Source organism: Triticum dicoccoides, chromosome 4B (genome assembly GCF_002162155.2).
Source record: "Triticum dicoccoides isolate Atlit2015 ecotype Zavitan chromosome 4B, WEW_v2.0, whole genome shotgun sequence".
NCBI classification, from domain to species: Eukaryota; Viridiplantae; Streptophyta; class Magnoliopsida; order Poales; family Poaceae; genus Triticum; species Triticum dicoccoides.
In genome coordinates this window covers 228,423,951-228,434,865 of record NC_041387.1, presented here as the reverse complement: position 1 = coordinate 228,434,865, position 10,915 = coordinate 228,423,951, and the positions used below count along the sequence as shown (strand labels likewise).

Here is a 10,915-nt window from a genome sequence, read left to right as displayed (position 1 = left end):
TACCTTTTTTAAGGAGGTAGCTAGGTCTGCTCACCGGACGCGTTCGCAACGTGCAGGAGTTCCCGGGGCGATGGCACATGACCCCTGAGGGCATAGGTTTAGTCCGGCGTGCTGACCTCTCTATTAAGTCTAGGTCAGGTTGCGGCGTATTGTTTGGCCGAGGCCAGGCATGACCCAGGAAAGTGTGTCCGACCGGAGTTAATCGAGCGTGACATCTATCGATAGCCTGTCCTACGGTAACTGACACTTAGAGTTGTATCCCGATCGATACAACTAGAACTGGATACTTATGATGAGAATTGGATTGTGATGAGAAATGGATAGTACGGCTCTGGGATTGCTTTCTCGCAGGGAGTCGAGAAAGGATCACTGGCCAAGGTTGATAACACTACTACTACTTTACTTTATGCTACTCTACTCTCTCCGGTTTGCTGCAAGATGGTGGTTTCCAGAAGATGCTAGTCTTCGATGGGACTAGGCCTTCTCTCTATTCTGGCATTTCTGCAGCCCAGTCCACATATACAGCCTTTCTTTGATAATGTTGCATATGTAGTCTAGATCCTTGCTTGCGAGTACTTTGGATGAGTACTCACGGTTGCTTTGCTCCCCTTTTTCCACCTCTTTCCATTCTTCCCGGATGCTGGACCAGATGGTGGAACCCAGGATCCAAACGTCACCTTTGACGACGACTGCTACTACACTGAGGGTGCCTACTACTACGTGGAGACCGCCGACGACCAGGAGTAGTTAGGAGGCTCCCAGGCAGGAAGCCTTGCCTTTTCAATCAATGTTGCTTTTTTGCTAGCCTTCTTAAGGCAAACTTGTCTAACTTATGTCTGTACTCAGATATTGTTGCTTCCATTGACTCTTGTGTTTTCGAGCTGATGTATTCGATCCCTCGAGGCCCCTGGCTTGTAATATAAAGCTTGTATTATTTTAATTTGTGTTTAGAGTTGTGTTGTGATATCTTCCCGTGAGTCCTTGATCTTGATCGTACACATTTGCGTGTATGATTAGTGTATGATTGAATCGAGGGCGTAACACTATCTTATCTGGAAGATTAACTCGCACTTGATTCAAGCGATTGTACTACCCAGACATTCTGAGCATATGCTCACTGGCTGAGCTATTCTCCTCTATCTTGTAGGCGAAGTACTTGTTAGAGGTCTCATACATCTTGACACGGCATGAGTCTGAAATACCAATTTCAGCTCTTGGAACATCTCATATGTTCCATTTTTTTCAAAATGTCTTTAAAACCCCGATTCTAAGCCGTAAAGCATGGCGCACTAATCTATCAATTCTTCTGTGCAGCAATGAGGATAATCCTCAGATCATGGACCCAGTCCACATCATTGCTACTATCATCTTTCGACTTAATTTTCTCTAGGAACATATCAAAAATAAGAAAGCTAGAACGCGAGCTATTGATCTACAACATAATTTGCGAATAGCGTCAAGACTAAGTTCATGATAAATTTAAGTTCAATTAATCAAATTACTTAAGAACTCCCACTTAAATAGACATCCCTCAAGTCATCTAAGTGATATGTGATCCAAATCAAGTAACCCATGTCTGATCATCACATGAGATGGGGTAGTCATCAATGGTGAACATCTCTATGTTGATCGTATCTACTATATGATTCATGTTCGACCTTTCGGTCTCCAGTGTTTCGAGGCCATGTTTGTACATGCTAGGCTCGTCAAGTTTAACCCAAGTATTTTGCATGTGTAAAACTGTCTTACATCCGTTGTATGTGAACATAGAGTCTATCACACACGATCATCACATGGTGTCTCAAGACGACAAACTATAGCAACAGTGCATACTCAGGGAGTTGTTTTAACCTTTTTAAAGGACCGGCCGCAGTCAAATTTGATTCAACTAAAGTAGGAGAAACAGACACCCTCCAGCCACCTGTATGCAAAACTACTTGCATGTCAGTCGGTGGAAGACATGTAAGGTTGGTCTGGGCTGCTTCATCCCACAATGCCGCCAAATCAAAATAAGATGTTGGTGGTAAGTAGTATGAACATCACCGCCCACAACTTCTTTGTGTTTTACTCGTGCATATCATCTATGCATAGACCTGGCTCGGATGCCACTGTTGGGAATCGTTCCATGGAAAACAAAAAAAAAATTATGCACACGCAATGATCTCTTCATGGAGATGCATAACAACGAGGGGGAGAGTGTGTCTACTACCCTCGTAGACAGTAAGCGGAAGCGTTTCACAACGTGGTTGATGTAGTCGAACTTCTTCGCACTTCAACCGATCAAGTACCGAACGCACGGCACCTCCGCATTCTGCACACGTTCAGCTCGGTGACGTCCCTCGCCTTCTTGATCTAGCAAGACATCGAGGTAGTAGATGAGTTCCGTCAGCAGGATTTGTGCCAAGGGAAAATGTGCCAAGCAGGATTTGTGGACCTCTTGATCGCAAACGTTTTAGATAGAACACCCGTATGTAAATTGACAGCTTCCCCAGGAAGCCAAGGGAAAATGTGCCGAGTAGGATTTGTGCAGCTCTTGTTCACAAATGTTTTAGATAGAACACCCATATGCAAAGTGAGAGCTATGATCTTCCCCAATCAGACAAGGGAAAATTCGCCGCGCAGGATTTGTGCATCTTTTTAACGCAAACGGTTCAGATTGAATACGGTATGCAAAGCGAGAATTCGGCGCTACGCCAAGAGAAAATCTGGCAAGCAAGATTTATACCTCCCTTGAATGCAAAAGGTTTTTTCGGGTGACCCGTGTGCAACCGCACGTACAGACAATTTGGTAAGATTTGTGTCTCTCATATTGGGTATATTCTATATTGCCATTTGTCAAACTGGAAAGATTGACAGTTGTTGGTCTAGTAACGTTGACATTTGTCAACCTTGTAACACTGCCATTTGTCAAAATATGCAGCTAAAAATCACTAGCACTATCTAATTTTTGCAACTAAAATTCAGTAATTAAGCATACATTTCATTCATAGATTAAGTAGTCATTCTTTTATACAAACAGTTCAACTTGAAAGCTAAACCGACCAAACTTTTCCCCAACTTTTGCCAACCACGTACTGAAATAGCTAGTTCAACTATATAAACTAGTGGACCCGTTGCGCCAAATGGCGCGAAAGCGCACTAAATCCATGTGCACGTTGAAAAGAAAATATATGATTTAGTTGGTGTAATTATGGCCAAACACATATGGATGGTTAGGATGGTGACTTTTTGTCTACATGGCCAAACACAAATGGCACAGAGGCACACTAAATTTATGTGCACGTTGAAAATACAATACATGCACGTTGAAAAGAAAATCCATGTGCACAAATTTAACATCCTTTAAGAAAGGATGGTGACTTTTTGTCTACAATAAAAAAATGGTGCCTTGTTATCTACAATGTGATATGCGCAAATACCCATTTAAAACCACGAATGCATTGAAATTATATGCATTTGTTAGTAACTTTAGCCATGAGCAACCACTTAGAGCGCCAACGAAAACTCTTTTAATCAAAAATTATTCTTTTACAATTTTATACTTGAGCATGTGCAATTTGTAATCAATCACATTTTAAAACATGGGATTGAAACAGTTGTTAACATATCTAACACTTTGCATTTAAGTGTAGCATATATGATAAAATAGGAATAAAGGTTTGGTTATTCCTTGGAGATGCATTAACTCCAGTACACACAAATATTTCTTCACCAGGAAATACGTCACACAGCAAGGCTCCATCATCCGTGAAATCGAACCAATTTAGGTGCCCATCAAACGTAGAAAAACCTTTGCTGCTGCAAATTTGCACATTCATTCTCCACTGCAACCTTAGCTCGCTAAACCCAGCTTCAAGGGCGGATACAGGGGCTTGGGGACCTGTCATGATTTTTTGAGAATGCAAAACACACAAGCATAAGATTTATTAGTAAAAACACATTATATCTGTTTCTAATTGGCTCACATTATAGCAGAAATAATGAGAAGTGACAACAGGCCTGGGAGATAGAGTAACAATATATTTCCCACAATTAAATTAGCTAGATTAGGATTTCCATATGTAAATACCGCCGCAACACATTATAGAATCTGTAACCTCACTGGAGAGCAAAATGTTCACTAAAAAATAACACAATTTGGCCTACATAACTTTGGAACCGCTGCATATGGTTGAAGCTTGTAGGCCCACATTCCTTATTAGCATTAAGGCGAGCCAAAAGTATTGTAACCATGATGACCTAAATAGTACATCAGATAGAGAACATTACATGCACTGGCCTAATGATGACATGGTCTCGCCTACCTTGACGCCAAATGATGGAGACCTTGTTCTTCACCAAATTCTTCCATTGGATCCTTGCACTGCTTTTCTCTCAGATCAGTAAATTTTATACCAGGAAACCAAAACCAGAGAGACAGAAAAATCAACAGGCTAAAAGAGAACACCTTATAGTGATTTGTCGAGAACTGCCTCTTGCTACCTCCACATGATTGTTTTGCCCATCGCTGTCTCTAGACCCCTTCCTCCTTGATGCACCACGATATTGGTACAAAAAGCCACCAAACGATTAGTAAACTAAGGACCATGAATTAAGATCACTTGTCAAAAAAGAAATTATGTGATGCATAAAAATTGCAAAATAAAATAACAACCACGTGGTAAGAACCGATAACTCATTTTACACGATAAACATTTGCCTAACCCTTGCTACAAATGGTCAACTCTACAACGCAATGACACATAATAGCAAATTCATACAGAAAGATAAAATGATACTAAGATTGCAACACAATCAGACAAATCTATATGTTCATATGCACTAAGATTAGACCTTTCTCTAATGGCATCTATGAGTCTTTCATTTAGAGTGGTGAACCAGCAATGATGGATGGATTATAGTCCTGTGGACACAAAAAACTACTAAATATAATTAATTTTAATGTGAAAAAAGCAAAGTAAAGTACTCCATGCCGGAGTTCATGCCCAGCAATCGATTCTACACCTATTCTCTGTGCATAGCTTTATTTTAATTTCTGTATGTCTGAAATAAGTTAAACCTTTTCTCATCCCTTGCTGCTCTGCTCCGACCTTGATAATCTGGAAGCAACGAAGGAATAAGCACTTTGTGCATATATAAATATAGCAGTCATCCAGGCATGGTTAAACAATGACATGAAAGATAAATATGGCAGTCAGCACCAATAAGATAGCCTACAATCTTATGGGAACCACTAACTTGCAAGGCACTGAAAATAAACTAAACACAACGAGTCAACGACCTGACCCCAATGATGCTAGCTTATGGAAGTCATAGCCTATTTGATAGACAATGAAAGTGATCAGAGGACCAACAACAATTTTGATTCCAGAAAAGGGTATTTCTTAAGCAATGCTTTTATTAGAAAGATGCATTCACATATATTTTTCTAAAATCCCGTGCAAATGTGTTGATCCATTCCAGGGAAATATGGAATTCATACCAAAAAAACCTGGAACATAGATGCATGGGGACAAGCTTTAAGGCAAAGCCTTATTTGCCTAATCAACACAGAAACTTTGCATATTCCACTTTTCTAGAGTAAACATATTTGAGAACAGTTCAAACAGGACCTACATATGCTATACGTAAGTAGCCATATGGATTTGAAAACCAAGACCAAGGCCACCCAAGGCAGAACTTCAAATAGTGACCAAGGAACATCTCGTCATCAGGAGCATTCTATGACTATTCAAACACAGAAGGCACCCCAGGAAGTGTGTAGTCAAATTAGTCTAGCTTAAAAACTAAATAAGGTACCATTAGTTTTTCCATGAAAAATAGGCACGTCGTATTAGATTTTTGAAATCCTTTACTTGAAAACACCATATTCAACTGCCCAAATTATTGATGTATAACCCGGCAGCTGCATCCAGTCAAATGTTTTTAAGAGAATAGGCAAGGAGCAAGAAACCAAAGCAGACCCCCTCTTCTTAGAAAGAGCTTCAGTAAACTTAAATCGATGTCCTATTAATTAATCTATATAGATGAGAAACTTATTCACGGGTTTGTCATCAAGAAAACATCTTTAACTCTCACCAAAAAAATAGTTTGACCAGTTCTAAAAAAATTCCATTCGTATACACGGGTTTAACTGTAAAAATAGCTTTACCTCTCATAAGACAGGTTTAACTCTCACAAAACTTATGCACGGGTTGTCCTCAAGAGAATTTCCATTATCACCCATTCAACAGATGACTCAACACCATAGATCACAAAACCATATCTTCACGCCATGACGTCAACCTACATATGTGGCCTTTCTAATTAGAAACTATATGGAACATAAACAACATTTGTCTAATTGGATCTTAAGTAAACATGGCTGCATGTCTGTGTATAATCTAATTGAATTTTAAGGAGGACAACAAGATGCATGCGTGTGTCCATGACGCCCATGTTGCCATGTTGTTCAGTGCGGCCAAGAAGAAAACTAACAAAACTGGAAAGTAGTCGAACCTGGGGTTGTGAAGGAGGTTAAGGATGAAATCTTTGTCGCCGCACGCCAGAGAGCAGTGGGGTAAGACAATGCTTATGTTTATAGAAAATGTGAACTCTTCAAAATGCATGTATAGCCCTTTTTAGGGGATTAAAGGGTACATAAAAGCAGTAAAAAATGGAGCCAGCTCATAAATACATTTATGGGCAGAAACATATATGTATAGATGGAACACATAAAGATAAGGAATGCATCTAAGTAGATGGAAACCCAGATCACTGCAACATTAATAAACAGGTCCATAAGTGAGATACAAAGCATCAACTTTGCTCTATGGACTATCCAACTGCACATGAATGGTATTAGAGTTCAGAAACTGTATGAGATGTAGCATACCACACGTGAAATGCTCGGTCACTTTACATTGCTTGGATTTGGATGTGCACAACATCAGTATGTAGAGATTTTTCCGCACAATATACTTATCAGCTAAGAATCTTGGAAAATGGAGATCCAATCCCATAACCTAGCAAATTATCAAACAAAATTAGGAAGGGAACTATAGGAGAAATCAAAGGATAATACCATAGCTCCAGAGATATTGACCAAACCTAAGAATTGTGTAACTGGCGAGCACGAAAATACGTACAGACATCACCAATGTCAATCCTGGCTACTGCAGTCGGCGGCCCAACATCTGGAACTCATGTGGGGAGGTGCATCCAGAAGGGATGAGGGGTGAGGTCCTGGTCCTTCTATGGTGCGGCCTAGCGGGGCGACGATGAACAATGACGGTGCCGTTCGGCACTCTCACACCCGCATCCGCCGCTCCCCGTTGCTTCTGCCCGCCTGCGCCAGGCTCGCCTCGAAACGGCCGCCGCGATGAAGCCTAAGCGACAGGAGGTGGTCCTGGGAGGAGGAGGAACGCGAAAAGGTGGTGGGGATCGATGACGGGAGGAATGCGTGCTGTGGTAGGGCTGCGGGCGAGGAGGAAGGAGAGGTGCAGCGGCTCTGGCGACTGTGGTGATTGGGGAAGGGTTTGCCACCAATGCAGGGCGCGACGTGCACTGAGAGGATGCACGCCTCGCAGGCTCACACGAGGGACCCAAGGTGCGGCGCTCGCCATCGGCCGCACGAACCCAGCAGCGAGCGCACAATGCAACTGACCACCAGCCCCGCCCCTCGACACGGCCCCAACGTCAGTGGCCTTGTACAACTAAACTAAAGGCATCGGACAACCCGGAAAAAAGGCGAGCGCACTGGAAGACCCAGAGAGAAGATGCGTGAGTGGACCCGGCACTGTGTGGAGGTCAGCCAACAATTCTCTCCAGCCCGGCATAACACGGAGGAAAACAATAGAGAGTCGCTTACACGTGGGACCAACGGTTATCCTGTCCCACTCGTCATTACATGGAAGGGGTAGAGACGGGTGTAGATATGTCGTTCCAGATGCCTGCCGAGCCAGGAGGAGTGCGCTAAGCCCACAACGCACGCACACGGCATGCCAGGGGAGGCCACCCACGACCCAAAACGAAATTGCTCCATGCACGACACAAGTGGCCGATCTATGCACGACACGTAAATCCAGCGGCCGACGCCCTTCTCAATCAACGTTTGTCCGGCCAGATTTAATCCATCGTCTGTGCATCGTCCAATTTCATCGTGTGTGTAGCAAGACTCGACCCAAAAAGAGCTGACCCAGCCAATAGCGCAGGAGGCCGAGCCCATAGGTCATCGCCCCAACGAATTCACTGGAAGGTCAAACGAAGAACAAAAATTACCAGCGTAGATCCAATGGCAACCAATCCACTGAAGACCAGTTTGACCAACATCCGACGGACAAAAGTGACGCAATCGAGGGACGGTCGTGGAGAGGAGTTGGCTAGCAACCTTATAGGTTAGAACTAGCTAATTTTAAGCACGTTGTATAGTTCCACCACATCTATAGTCAGATGAACTGAACAAAATAGCCCCTAAATACCACTACTACGGAGGAGCTTTGTACTACTTCCGGCAGCCTCTCCTCTGCCGAGCGCGCTCAGTAAGAGCCAGAGGAAGACGAGTCTACCGACGAGCTGGACAACTGCAATACAGTGCTTGCCGCTGCTGCACCTTCAGCGACACTCACCTTGAACGACCTCTGCCGCTCCATACGAACCCTCTCGAAGCGGCGGGACTCCTCGTAGATCTCCTGATTCCTCACCTCTACATCGGCGTGTGCTGCGGCCACGACGACGGTAAGGATATTTGCGTGCTCGACGAAGCGCTCCTCCTCCTCCCGCAGGAACTCGATGTAGCACGCAAGGTCGCTGATGCACGTGTGGGCCTCCACCTCCGCCTCCCGCCTTCGGGCAATGGTGGCGGAGCGGATGATGACCCCAGTGGTCGACGGTGGGCTGGCGACCAACGATGGGGTGACGGCCACAACCACCACCTCCCGCCTTCGGGCTGCGGTGGAGGAGTAGGTGATGGCCACGGTAGCTAGCAGTAAGGTGGCGGCCACCACGGCCACCTCCCGCCTTTGGGCCGCGGCGGCGGAGCGGGCGATAGCCCTGGCTTTCGACGGTGGTGTGGCGGCCACGGCGACAGACGATGGGGTGGCGGCAACGGCGGCCGGCAATAGCTGCCAACAGGCAGCTGTGACGCCCCCGATTCAATCGTACACTAATCATGCACGCAAATGTGTACGATCAAGATCAGGGACTCACGGGAAGATATCACAACACAACTCTACAAATAAAATAAGTCATACAAGCATCATAATACAAGCCAGGGGCCTCGAGGGCTCGAATACAAGTGCTCGATCATAGACGAGTCAGCGGAAGCAACAATATCTGAGTACAGACATAAGTTAAACAAGTGTGCCTTAAGAAGGCTAGCACAAACTGGGATACAGATCGAAAGAGGCGCAGGCCTCCTGCCTGGGATCCTCCTAACTACTCCAGGTCGTCGTCAGCGGGCAGCACGTAGTAGTAGGCACCTCCGGTGTAGTAGGGGTCGTCGTCGACGGTGGCGTCTGGCTCCTGGACTCCAGCATCTGGTTGCGACAACCAGAAAGAAAGGAAAGGGGAAAAAAAGGGGGGAGAAAGCAACCGTGAGTACTCATCCAAAGTACTCGCAAGCAAGGAACTACACTACATATGCATGGGTATATGTGTAAGGAGGCCATATCAGTGGACTGAACTGCAGAATGCCAGAATAAGAGGGGGATAGCTAATCCTGTCGAAGACTACGCTTCTGGCAGCCTCCGTCTTGCAGCATATAGAAGAGAGTAGATTGTAGTCTTCCAAGTAGCATCTCCAAGTAGCATCGCATAGCATAAACCTACCCGGCGATCCTCTCCTCGTCGCCCTGCGGAAAAGCGATCACCGGGTTGTCTGTGGAACTTGGAAGGGTGTGTTTTATTAAGTATCCGGTTCTAGTTGTCATAAGGTCAAGGTACAACTCCAAGTCGTCCTGTTACCGAAGATCACGGCTATTCGAATAGATTAACTTCCCTGCAGGGGTGCACCACATAACCCAACACGCTCGATCCCATTTGGCCGGACACACTTTCCTGGGTCATGCCCGGCCTCGGAAGATCAACACGTCGCAGCCCCACCTAGGCAAAACAGAGAGGCCAGCACGCCGGTCTAAACCTAAGCGCGCAGGGGTCTGGGCCCATCGCCCTGAGCACACCTGCACGTTGCGTGGGCGGCCGAAAGCAGACCTAGCCTAGTGGCGTTCCAGTCCAATTCGGCGCGCGCCGCTCCGTCGCTGACGTCTGAAGTGCTTCGGCTGATACCACGACGTCGGGATACCCATAACTACTCCCACGTAGATGGTTAGTGCGTATAGGCTCGTAGCCAGACTCAGATCAAATACCAAGATCTCGTTAAGCATGTTAAGTATCCGCGAACGCCGAACAGGGCCAGGCCCACCTGTCTCCTAGGTGGTCTCAACCTCCCCTGTCGCTCCGCCACAAAGTAACAGTTGAGGGCCGTCGGGAACCCAGGCCCACCTCTACCTGGATGGAGCCACCTGTCCTTTCAGCCCCCTCGTCAGAATCACTTGCGGGTACTCAATGAGCTGACCCGACTTTAGTCACCATCTGTATAGTATGTATGTATGTATAGTATATACCCGTGATCACCTCCCAAGTGATCACGGCCCGATAGTATAGCAAGGCAGACTGACAAGAATGTAGGGCCAATGATGATAAACTAGCATCCTATACTAAGCATTTAGGATTGCAGGTAAGGTATCAACAGATGTAGCGACAATGTCAGGCTATGCATCAGAATAGGATTAACGAAAGCAGTAACAAGCTACACTACTCTAATGCAAGCAGTATAGAGGAGAATAGGCGATATCTGGTGATCAAGGGGGGGGCTTGCCTGGTTGCTCTGGCAAGAGAGAGGGGTCGTCAACTCCGTAGTCGAACTGGGCAGCAGCAGC

General features: G+C 45.4%; 1 long non-coding RNA gene across 6 annotated transcripts; it reads right to left on the bottom strand.

Moving 5' to 3' along the window:
• Positions 1 to 3,489: 3,489 nt before the first annotated feature.
• On the bottom strand, positions 3,490 to 7,536 carry LOC119295852. 6 transcript variants are annotated; one of them, XR_005144389.1, is made up of 8 exons: positions 7,090 to 7,536; positions 6,875 to 7,004; positions 6,499 to 6,529; positions 6,152 to 6,285; positions 5,060 to 5,099; positions 4,448 to 4,528; positions 4,305 to 4,363; positions 3,490 to 3,880 (listed from the first exon to the last, which is right to left on the bottom strand). It is a non-coding gene; the product is annotated as an uncharacterized LOC119295852 (long non-coding RNA). The 6 variants fall into 6 exon arrangements; XR_005144385.1 differs by having other exon boundaries at positions 6,499 to 7,004; XR_005144386.1 differs by having other exon boundaries at positions 6,152 to 6,529.
• Positions 7,537 to 10,915: the final 3,379 nt, after the last annotated feature.